This window comes from Rhea pennata, chromosome 2 (genome assembly GCF_028389875.1).
Source record: "Rhea pennata isolate bPtePen1 chromosome 2, bPtePen1.pri, whole genome shotgun sequence".
Lineage (NCBI taxonomy): Eukaryota > Metazoa > Chordata > Aves > Rheiformes > Rheidae > Rhea > Rhea pennata.
In genome coordinates this window covers 35,549,435-35,559,767 of record NC_084664.1, presented here as the reverse complement: position 1 = coordinate 35,559,767, position 10,333 = coordinate 35,549,435, and positions in this window count along the sequence as shown.

The window sequence follows — 10,333 nt, the reverse complement described above, 5'->3', positions numbered from 1 at the left end:
AGGGACAAACTGTGGTAAAGATGGAAAAGAAATTAAGATAGGTTGGAAAGCTGAAATGAGCTGAGAATAGGGATTTAACAGAGCGCTTTTAACTGGCAATTTGCAGCTGGAGCACTGGAAACACTGGAATATATTATACTGTAACATTACATAGTACACAAATTATGCTATTTGTGTATTATGGTGTTGATTATAGTTATGTAGTACTATGATAAAATTATATCATTATGCAATGCAATATCATGTAATATTGCTGTAATTATATAATTGCAGCAAATTATTATATAGTATACTAATGAGTAAGTACTAAGACTCTAAACACGTGAAGCAGTATTGCAAAATCTAGTTTCCATTCTTGATGGACTTGGAATTGGCTGATCCATGCACAGTGGAACTGAAATCCAAAAATTAATATATTATCACTTCCAAAGTGATAATATGGTGAACCGTCTTATGTTTCCCACTTGTTTTTCATCAGCCTCTGCTTATCTGTGGCAACATTTAGCACTAGATCTACATAACAGAATGATCTACTGCAGCTGCCAGTGAAGACCACTAATCACCTTAAATGGTAAAATCTCACACTTTTAATATTTATAGTAATGAGCTCAGACCAGTAACTGGCTCTAGAAAGCCAGCTGAAATATAGTTGAAATAGAGGAACTAAAAGTATTTTGCTCCTCTGTCCCTGTTACACTGCATAGTTGGTAAACCATCAGCTGTCAACCTCTAGCAAGCCTCCCACTGAGGCAGGTGTTCTTTGCTCCAGGCACTTCAGAATGTATGAATCATTTTTACTGTACGTCTTATATGCAGAATTATTACTATTTAAATCTAAGATAGCTTATTAGTAAAATTGTTCACTGAAGACTGCTGGATAATTCATTGCATACACTGGGAGCTTTTAAGTCTAATGTATTGTGTGCTGTCAGTGAAATATAAACAAAAATACAGGCAGTAGTTCTTGCTTTAGGTAGCTTTGAGTCAATCATTATAACATCACTGTTGTCATAAGTTCTCTGCTCTCAGTCGATGCTTGGTCTCTCATCTGCAGTCCTCTGCTGCACTCTCAAGTTTCTGGAGAAAATGCAGGTGGAAGGTTGCAGCTCTCCAAAATGCTTCTTCAGTGCTTCATGGTGGGAGTCAAGTCCTTGATCAGATCCCACTAACATGTTTTCTCCCAGTGTTCCTCACTAACATCATTTGCTTTCTGTAAATTTTCTTAATGTTATATACTGAGTTATTTCAGGCATGTGTTTGATTTTAAATATTTTTTTCTTATAAGTTGAGCTACCTCCCATATAATAAATTGCTTGGAGAATGTTACTATTGGATAATCAGATATTTCTTCTTTGTCCATATTTTGAATGTTCTTTAAACTTAGTTCTTAAAGGTCAGAGACTCCTGTGAAGTGTGATTAACACTGAGAACTCATTCTGATGGTGAAGTGATATTAAAAGCAGATTAAGATTTAGGTCAGCTATGTTACTGACAGTCGCTGCAATGTCATAGGAAGTTGCCATGTTCTCAGACATATTCTCCTTAACCTCATGAGTCTAATATTCTAATATTCTAATATTTCCTTATTTCCTACTGGCTAGATTTGCAAAAAAAAAAAAAAACTTTATGAACTGTATTTAAGCTACTAAAATAATCCAGGCACACCCACAGAGAATCACTCTGGAATAAAATGTCTGGTTCATGGCATGTTTGATTTCTGGCTGCGTTTGGGCATGTCTTTGACAGGTCCTGAGGCATTTGTGTGCCGCCTTGTCTGGCTAGCAGGGAACAATGGTGCCAGGGCTTCTACCAGGTATCATCTTTGCAAGGATGCAAAAGGGGTCAAACTGAGCAATGATTGTTGACTCCGACTCTATAGAGGGAGTAAACAGAAAGGAAAACGAAAGACTGTACCTGAAGAAATGGAAACTAGCATAACTAGTGAAGAAAATCCATGTCCAAAGTGTATATCATTATATTCCTTTCTGGTCTCTTACATGTCTTCCTACAGCTTTGGTAGCCGCACTCTACTTAGAGTCTTAGACAGTAGGTCCTGCCAAGTCAGGCAGCTACTGCATTTCAGATGGAGATTAGTGTGGTTTATGGTTGTGCATCCTGCTGACTGCTCCTGTTACACCATTCCTGCAGGGATTTCTCAGCAGACCCTGGCTCTGTCCTGGATAGAGGCTCTCAGACTGGTGTGAACCTAATAGCCAGGGCTTTGGGACTGTTTGGGAGGGAATGTCTATTTAGTGTCAGGCTTTTCTGATTGGAAACATTCCCCTTCAGCTTTCTTTTGTATCCCAGCTGGGAAGCAGGAAAAATCTGAAATTCTCTTCTCTAATGATAGTTACCATATCCATATTTGAATTGGTAGGAGGAAACCACTCATGACAATCTTTAAGCAATGCTTTTCTGACAGTAACCTTCAGATGGGAGTGCAGGATTTGGACTAACCAGAGGGCATCCTATACACAGCTAGTACACACATGATGAATAACAAAGCTGCTCCTGATCTGGGTAGGGTTTGAAGAAGTAATTTTCTGTTTCAGTAAGCTCTCTCACAGTCATTTTGAAGGCGTTTTATACTAATATACTTTTCCTCTCTTCGTTGATCCAAATACTTTTGGCCAAGGTTATTTAAAAGTTACAAGTGATTTGGTTTTTTTTAATATGTTTTTGAGGTAGAGAGAACATTACTTTTTTTCAGAGGTCTGACCTGAGGCACTTTGGCCTTTACAGACAGGATTGTTCATCATTTGTTTTTGGTGTTTTCCCATCTTTATGCAAGATAATACGGGAAGTGAAGCCCAGGAACAAGAATACTACAAAACTCAGTAATTTGTAAAGGTGGGGAGTCCAGTTATTGGTAACACTAGTTAGCAACACTCCTGCTAAGCTATGTGGTTCTTGGTCTTTTAAGCATCTACGTACCCTGTACCAAGGACTTTCACAGCTTAACAATGATTGTTTTAAACTTGCGATTTGTTATTTCTTTTGGCAGTTGCTGCTCTTATGTTGAAAGGCACTGAAACAATCATTCCCTATTCACTTTCTTCATGCCACTTTATGGCTTTATGCAGTCTATCTCGTTGCCCGAGTCTCTGCTTTTCAAGACTGAAGAGTCCTAAACTATTCAGGCAGATCTCAAGCACATTTGTTTAACATATATGCCTATAGCTCTTTCATCTTTATGAGGCAAGCACTAAAGAGAATGCAGATTTCTTCAAGAGGTCATGAAATGCAAATTGTAAACTGCACAGGGAAGGTGCCTTTGGAATGTTAGGATTTTTCACTAAAGTTCAAAAAAGCTTGATCTTGGGAAACTGAGACTTAACTTTGGAATTAAATGAGCAATTTCATGCTGGTGGGATATAGGCAATGGTTATTAATTATTCATTTGGCCCATTTCAGAGAGCTTTGATCCTTGCAAAAGGGAAGCTGCAGTAGTAAGGCCTCAGCCATCTATGAATTGGATATTTATGATATTCTCTTGTGTAGGATAGTCATGGTAGCACTGCTGACTACTGATTTCTCAGTTAGGTGTGTTGATGCTTCAGCTGAACCCAGGAGCCTGAAGCCCTTTATCTTTTGGTTTAATTTCCTTGATTGCCTCTCTTTGCCTTTCAGAAGAAACTTTCAAAAGTACTGTCTACAACCGTTCACCCCAGCCATGAAGGTGAGAAAGGGAACAAGTTTTCCTTTCCTGTAAATGAAGACCCTTTTCTGGACCACACTGCCTCTGTCTGCCCCAAATGTGATTCCTTTAATGAAAGGAGCTGTTTCAACTCATGGGTGATATCCGTAGTCCCAGAGGCAATGGTTTAGCCACAGAACAGCAAACATCTCAGGGAATGGGAACTCTATATAAACTGACAAATATTTTCTCACAGGGTAGAAACCTTACCTGGGAAACCATTTTTTTTAGTTAATTCCCAAAATAACTGGATTCCATTGGAATTTCCTGAAACACTGACACACAAGGGCATGCTTGTGAATGCAGGATCCCTCACTCTTCTCGTGAGGAACCAGCTGTGGAGCTTGCTACCCAGTAGAAAAAGGACTGACACAGGCTTTGCAAGATTTACAACAAAATGCAAATTGATTTCCCTTTCTCTGAATATCTTTCTACCCCTAAAGACAATATTTTTCCTACTCCCACTCTGTCAACCCCTCCCTGCAAATTTTTTTCTTGTAACTTCTTATTGCTATTGCTATTTTCATTTTTTTTTTCAATTACCCCCCCCCCCAAAACGCAGGGAAAATATTGAGATGACTGGAAGGAACATTCATATATACAAAATAAATGGCCATCACCTGAACTGAAATTACATCTTCTGAATTGTGGAGTTTTGAATATGTTTAGATGTTGTGGAGTTTATATGTCCTTATGTTTTTTTTTTTTTTTTTTTTTGAAAAAGTAGTTTAAGGCCTGTATATATAGATCGTGCAAAGCTTCACCTGTCAGTCGCTCCTACGTGGATACCATGCGTAGGGTCTGCCTGTCTGGAGTTTATTGGAGTAACGCAGTGTGGACTGAACACTCCGCTGAAGTATGTATTCTTTGTCTTAAAATGTTTTCTTCTAATATTGATCACAAAGGGAAAAAGATTCAAAGTTTGAAGGGAGAGATAATATTTCCACCAGACTGGTTGATGGAGGTGAATTGAAAGGAAGAGAGTTTTGGCAGGTGCACAAACTGTTCTTAATCCTGGTGACATCCTCCAAAGGAAAGAGAGATGAGCACAGTGTGCAGAACTCATCACTGGAGCCTACAATATTCCTGTTGTGATGATTTAAGAGGCTGTCCCCCCCTCTTTTGCTGGTGTTACACATGGTTGCTCGGTCAGGCATGAGTTTGCCTCTACTAGCACTTAGCTGTTGCCCGATGTTCACATGGATCTGGTTATGTGGTGAAACCATGCAGCCTCATGTTGACATCAGGCTTTTAGCTGCCCCTGGTACTGTAGGCAAGCCGTAGAAACTCTGATACCCAGAGTTTTGCTCTCCTTTACCTTGCATCTCCTATTCTCAAATGAATATTTTTTTAAAAAAACATTATTAATTTGGAAATCTCTGTTCATCAGTGCCTATATTTCACGTGTCCTGATGTTAATTTGGTACAAAGCTTGAAAAAACACACAGGGCAAACAGTTCTTTTAAGTGAGCACAATGTGGCACAGCTACAAGAAGCGGTGGTTTCAGCCTCTCTATTCTCGGTGTTTTCACTCCCCACGCTGCAGCAACCTCCCCCTTATACCAGCAGAAGGCATTTGTGTGGTCACACAATGTGCTGGAAAGGGAGAACCTGCCGGTTATTTGGCTGATTGTTTTAGTTAATTTTCAGCTGGATCCATTCTTTGGCCTAATTCACTGTGAATGGTGCCGCTGGCAGCGGAGAGGCAGTGCTGCGGGGCAAGAGCGATGGCTGGGAGCGGGGGGGGGGGGGGGTCCGACTGCTTCCTTTCATGGCTCGGCCAATTTATGTCCGCCTCGAGAGCTGGTGGACCTGCAACGGTTCACTTCTAATGGTCGCAGGCAAGCTAACCCTGCGTTAAAAGCATCGCGTACTGTGCCAAGTCATTGTAGAATGGCCCTGCAGCTAATTATAACAGTGTAATTATAACTTCAGTAAGGGTAGTAAATGAACTAGGTCATGGTAAGAATTGTCCAGCTTTATTTTCAAAAAAAAAAAAAAAAAAAAGTTTGTTTTTGACCTCTTACACAGAGGGGGAAATCTGGTATTGTGTTTTACAGGAGCAAAGGTGTTTAGGAAGGGCTGAATAAAGAAAACGCTGATTTTTCACCCTGTGCTTTGATAAAATGATCTAAGTGGAAACCTCATTTTGAGGTCAAACATAGGAACTGGCTAGCGTGGCTAAAATGCAAAATAGTGCTTTAGGATTTTTTGTTCTATTTTGGAAGTAAGTTTTGTAGAAACACTGAGAAACATCCACTGTTTTGAAGGAGCAGGAAAAATACTTGTGCTCAGAAAAAAATGATTCGGGGCATTAAGGAATATCCTACCTTATCTGTGCTTTTGATGTGTTTTGCACTTTAACTACTGTTTCTTATATTCTTGTTTTCTTTATGGCATTTTAGGCCTCAATGCATTCTTTGCATTAATCCTGCAATATGATTTCATTAGGAACGAGAGATCGTGCCCTTGTATGGCAAAGTTTAAAGGGGAATGCAGGAAGATAATGTCTGCAAGAACTCTCTCTGTGGGCCTGACGCTGGTACGTAGAGCAGAGAATTATTTATTATTCTCATATTCTAGTCTACAGAAGTTACTTAGCCCCTAACCAGTACTTTTAGGGGTGTCTTTAGGTATTCTTGGTCCAGCCTAATGACCGCTTTCAAGAGGAATATAAAAGTCTTGGGGGTTGACTGAATAACCATTGGGAGTCCATTATAGAGAGGATTTCTCCTTAAAAGTTGATGTTCTGCTTTTTTTAATAACCAGGTCAGGCTAACCTATAAGTCTGTTGTTGTTGGAGGTTTTTAAACTGCAGTTCTGGTATTGTTCATTATTCGCTTGAGATGATATTAGAATAAATTAATATTAAATTATTTAAATGCAGAACAAAGGGTTTGAAAAATTACAAAGATTGATCGCCTGAGATGCAGTGGTGGTGCTTCATTAGTTACATATCTCAGTGTTCCTGGGCTCAGGTATCTTTGTTTCACCTCATTAACAATTTTTTCTGTAATGCTGACTGGGCTGGATTCAGGTTACATAGCGTACAATCTATTTAATAACTATTCCGATCAGTAGCCAAATTTGCATGTGCAAACTGGAATACTCTTCACCTGTGAACTGTAGCAATCCACAAGTCAGCAAAAATAACAAGAAAATCTTCACTCAGCATGGTTTTCTCCTTGCCAAAAGTTTACCTTTCCAATGGATTTCAAAGTATATCAGCAACCTCATTTGTTCCAAGAGAAGAAGGGAGATTTTACCAAATTTAAGTTTTTGCTGTTAGAAGCCTAAATTCAGGAAATAGTAATGTTAACGGAGTAAGCAAGAAAGCTGTTCATGTAAACAGTGTTACCTGAGGAGCGATAGCATCTTTGGGAACAAGGCCAAATTTCTAATGTACTTTGCATATGAGATGAAGCCTGTGCCAGAAAGGAGGTTTCAGCTTCCAGAGAAGCTTGGCTCATCCTGAAGAAATGGTGGTATTGGGTCACCTTGTCTACAGCTAAAGCAGGGCAGAGAAATCCCTTCTGGCTAGGAGACGCGCTCTGGCCGAGGCTGGGGTGGATGTTGAATGGGGCAGAGACTGGGTGCTGATGGCTCCTCCAGGAGCAACCTCCAGGTTGCTGGGAGGAGTTAAAGCAAATGTGATGGCCCTTATCTTGAGTAATATTATTGACATAGCCATATGGTCCAGAGCAGTAAGAGAAGCCGTTTTTCTTAGAGCAGGTGATATCCAGAGCTTAGCTTGTGGGGAGGGAAAAAAAAGACAGGTTTTCAAGTGTTTAAGCCCTTTATCAAAAGCAGCACTGAAAGACCTGTGTTGCCATTCTGAACTATTTACATGTTGACAGGTACAAATCTATCTGCTAAATGATTACAAAGTGCAGAAGAAAATTTGTCCTTCATCTAAACTCAGTAACGTTCGTCCTATAGACAGCTGTCAAAAACTGATCTATTTTGGCCCAGACCATGAAGCACTCAGCTTTCCTAAGGTGTGTGAGCTAGAAAAGCATTTTAGCATCAATACACGTAGAGTGACAGAGTCCTAAGGGAACATGGTGTCCTAATGCTTTCAGGGATGGTACTGGAAATACATGACATCTCATCTCAACCAGTTTTAGACGTCAGTAAAAAGAAACACAGGAGAACCTGAACGCCAAGCAAAAAGTAGGCACCAAGTGAAAAGTAGCCAGCTGCATGGTATAGGCTGGAGCGTCTCTGCCTGACAGCCCTTGCTTGGTGCTCGTAACTTTGAGAAGGAACAGAGAGCGTGCTCATGGACGAATGCACGGGCATCTCCACCTACACATAATTATATTCTACGAAGACAGTCTACATTAGTTTGCTGGAGTGCAGTTCGTTAAAGCTACTCATTTATTGCCTCTGGTTTGTGGCCTTCGGATACAGGCTGCGCTAACCTGGCGCTGGGGCTGCAGCGTGGGCCGCTGCCGCTGCGAGGGGGGTTCCTGGTGCGGCCCAGCTGCGCCGGGCGTGAGTCACCCACACTCGCCCGGCACTTGGAATTTCCTGTTGTTAACTTAGGCACCAGTGATGCAAATCTGAGCCTGGCTTTCTTCCCGAGAGGTGGTTGTTAGGGGCTTTTCTAGTGAAAAGCTGCTTCTCCCCGCCACTAATCCTTTCCGGCTCAGCGGCGGGTCGGCGCGGCAGCCCGGCCTGCCCAGGCAGGGCGCCGCGCGACGCCGCTCCCCGCGGCGGGTCGAGGCGCTTGTGGAGGGCATCTGGGCTAGACTCGCTGCGTTTGAGTGACCCAGGGCGCGGGATCAAAAACCACGGTGACTAGCAAAAGGAGGCGGCAGCCTGGGGCCGTGCGCCCGTGGACGCAAAGCCCTGTGCTCCTACCCATCTCCCGCCGATACCCGGGAACGGATGGAGCAGGCAGCCGCAGCTCCTCTTCTTCTGGGAAGTGACAGGCTTAGACAGACGTGCAGAGATGTAATTTTGTATTTCTGTCTCAATTTTTGCTGTTCTACTTTGGTTGCATGTTATGTCAAATTGATTTTTGTTCCTTAAGTGATTTTTAAAAACTGAAGTTATAAAATATACTTATCTGCAGTTTTAAAAAGTCCTTCCTATGAGGGATTGTCATTCCCATTATATTTATGCTGTATTTGCCTCCCTTAAATCCGCAGCAGAGAAGCTTAAAGTTTTGTATTTGCAGCTGTCACATGAATGGAAAGATAGCTTTAAAATGAATCCAGTGGATTAAATTCAGAGAAGATTGAATGACTGTTTTGTTGATACATAAACTAATAATAGAGGGCCGTAGTCAGGTTTCATTGACTGGGCCGACTTTGCTTGTGGGGTTCATGATACGGTAAGGTACTGTGTATGCTGTGACTAAGGCCCACTTTATCTTCTGTCTGGTGTTGTACACGGAGGATATTCAAATCCATAAATAGGCACTCCTGGTCCATGAGAGGTCCCCTTGGCCTTTTCAGTGTCCTGAAAAGTGTGGTGCTCACAGGGCTAATGAGGTGCCCGCACTCCGTAGAGGGACAGCTTTAGGGGCAAATGCATCAAGTCAGGGGATTTAAGAGGTTGCTTGCTACTAAAGGTTGAGATGGAGGAAGGCTCCTTTCACAGCTCCTGAGTGTCTAGTCTCGGATCTGAGGCTGAGAGGAAACCAGCTTTCCTGGGAAGAGGTCACATGGGGAAAGTCCTCTAGACCACATAAAGCTCCAAAGTCTAATGGGAATGGAGCTGAAGCTTTGGTACTAGCCCCCTAAGAAATGCACGTTTTGATGCTGATTTAGTGGACTCTATCAACTACACTTTAAAAATGCATTTTAAAACGAGATTTCACTTTGAGGCGGGGGGGTTCTGAGCCTTTCCCTGCTGAAGAAAGGTTTCTAGTCCAGTCATCGATTAAGCCAACACAGAAGGATCTGAGGGATTAATGAGTACTGTAATAGATGTGGAAAGTGGCAGGATTTAGAGAAGAAACCCACGGGAGAAAAAATTGCTCAGGTGAATGTTCCCAGGAGATAAATTATGTAAAACGTTCTGCTCACCGGAGGGCAATGTAGTGCTACTGACACAGGCATGGTGAAGATCATATGAGTAGAGGAACTGAACAAGGTTAAAATTGTGCAGTTGAAAGAAAACTGGGCTGTGGGGAGGAAGAAATCTTTTCAGGTCCTTCCAACACTGTAAAGCCTTCACATATGTTCCCTATCAACCCCCTACATGAACAGCGTGTGGTCAGCACACTCTGCATGCTGTTGTCTGTCTGAGGTACCCAATGGACTCATTTGTTTCAAATATTCTGACTTTCCCCACATCCCCCCTGGAGAAAAGGCTTTTTATTCCTTAAATGTGTTGACAACAACAAATTTCAGAGTCTTCCTGCAGAACCTCCTATGTGCCTTTTTTGTGCCCTGGATCTTACCAGAGGCCTATGGGTAACATTTGTTTGAGAGGTACATTTTAGGAAGGAAAAAAAAAAAAAAAAAAAAAAAAAAACTGGCAGCACATTACTGACTAATTGCTTCATTTAAATCAGAGAAACAAAGAAGTTGAGATTCAAAGCTGAGGGACTCTCAAAGAGCTGCAGGTGTTTCCCTCTGCTATTTTGTTTAGTTTTTTTTTTTTTAATTTATACTAGCTGGC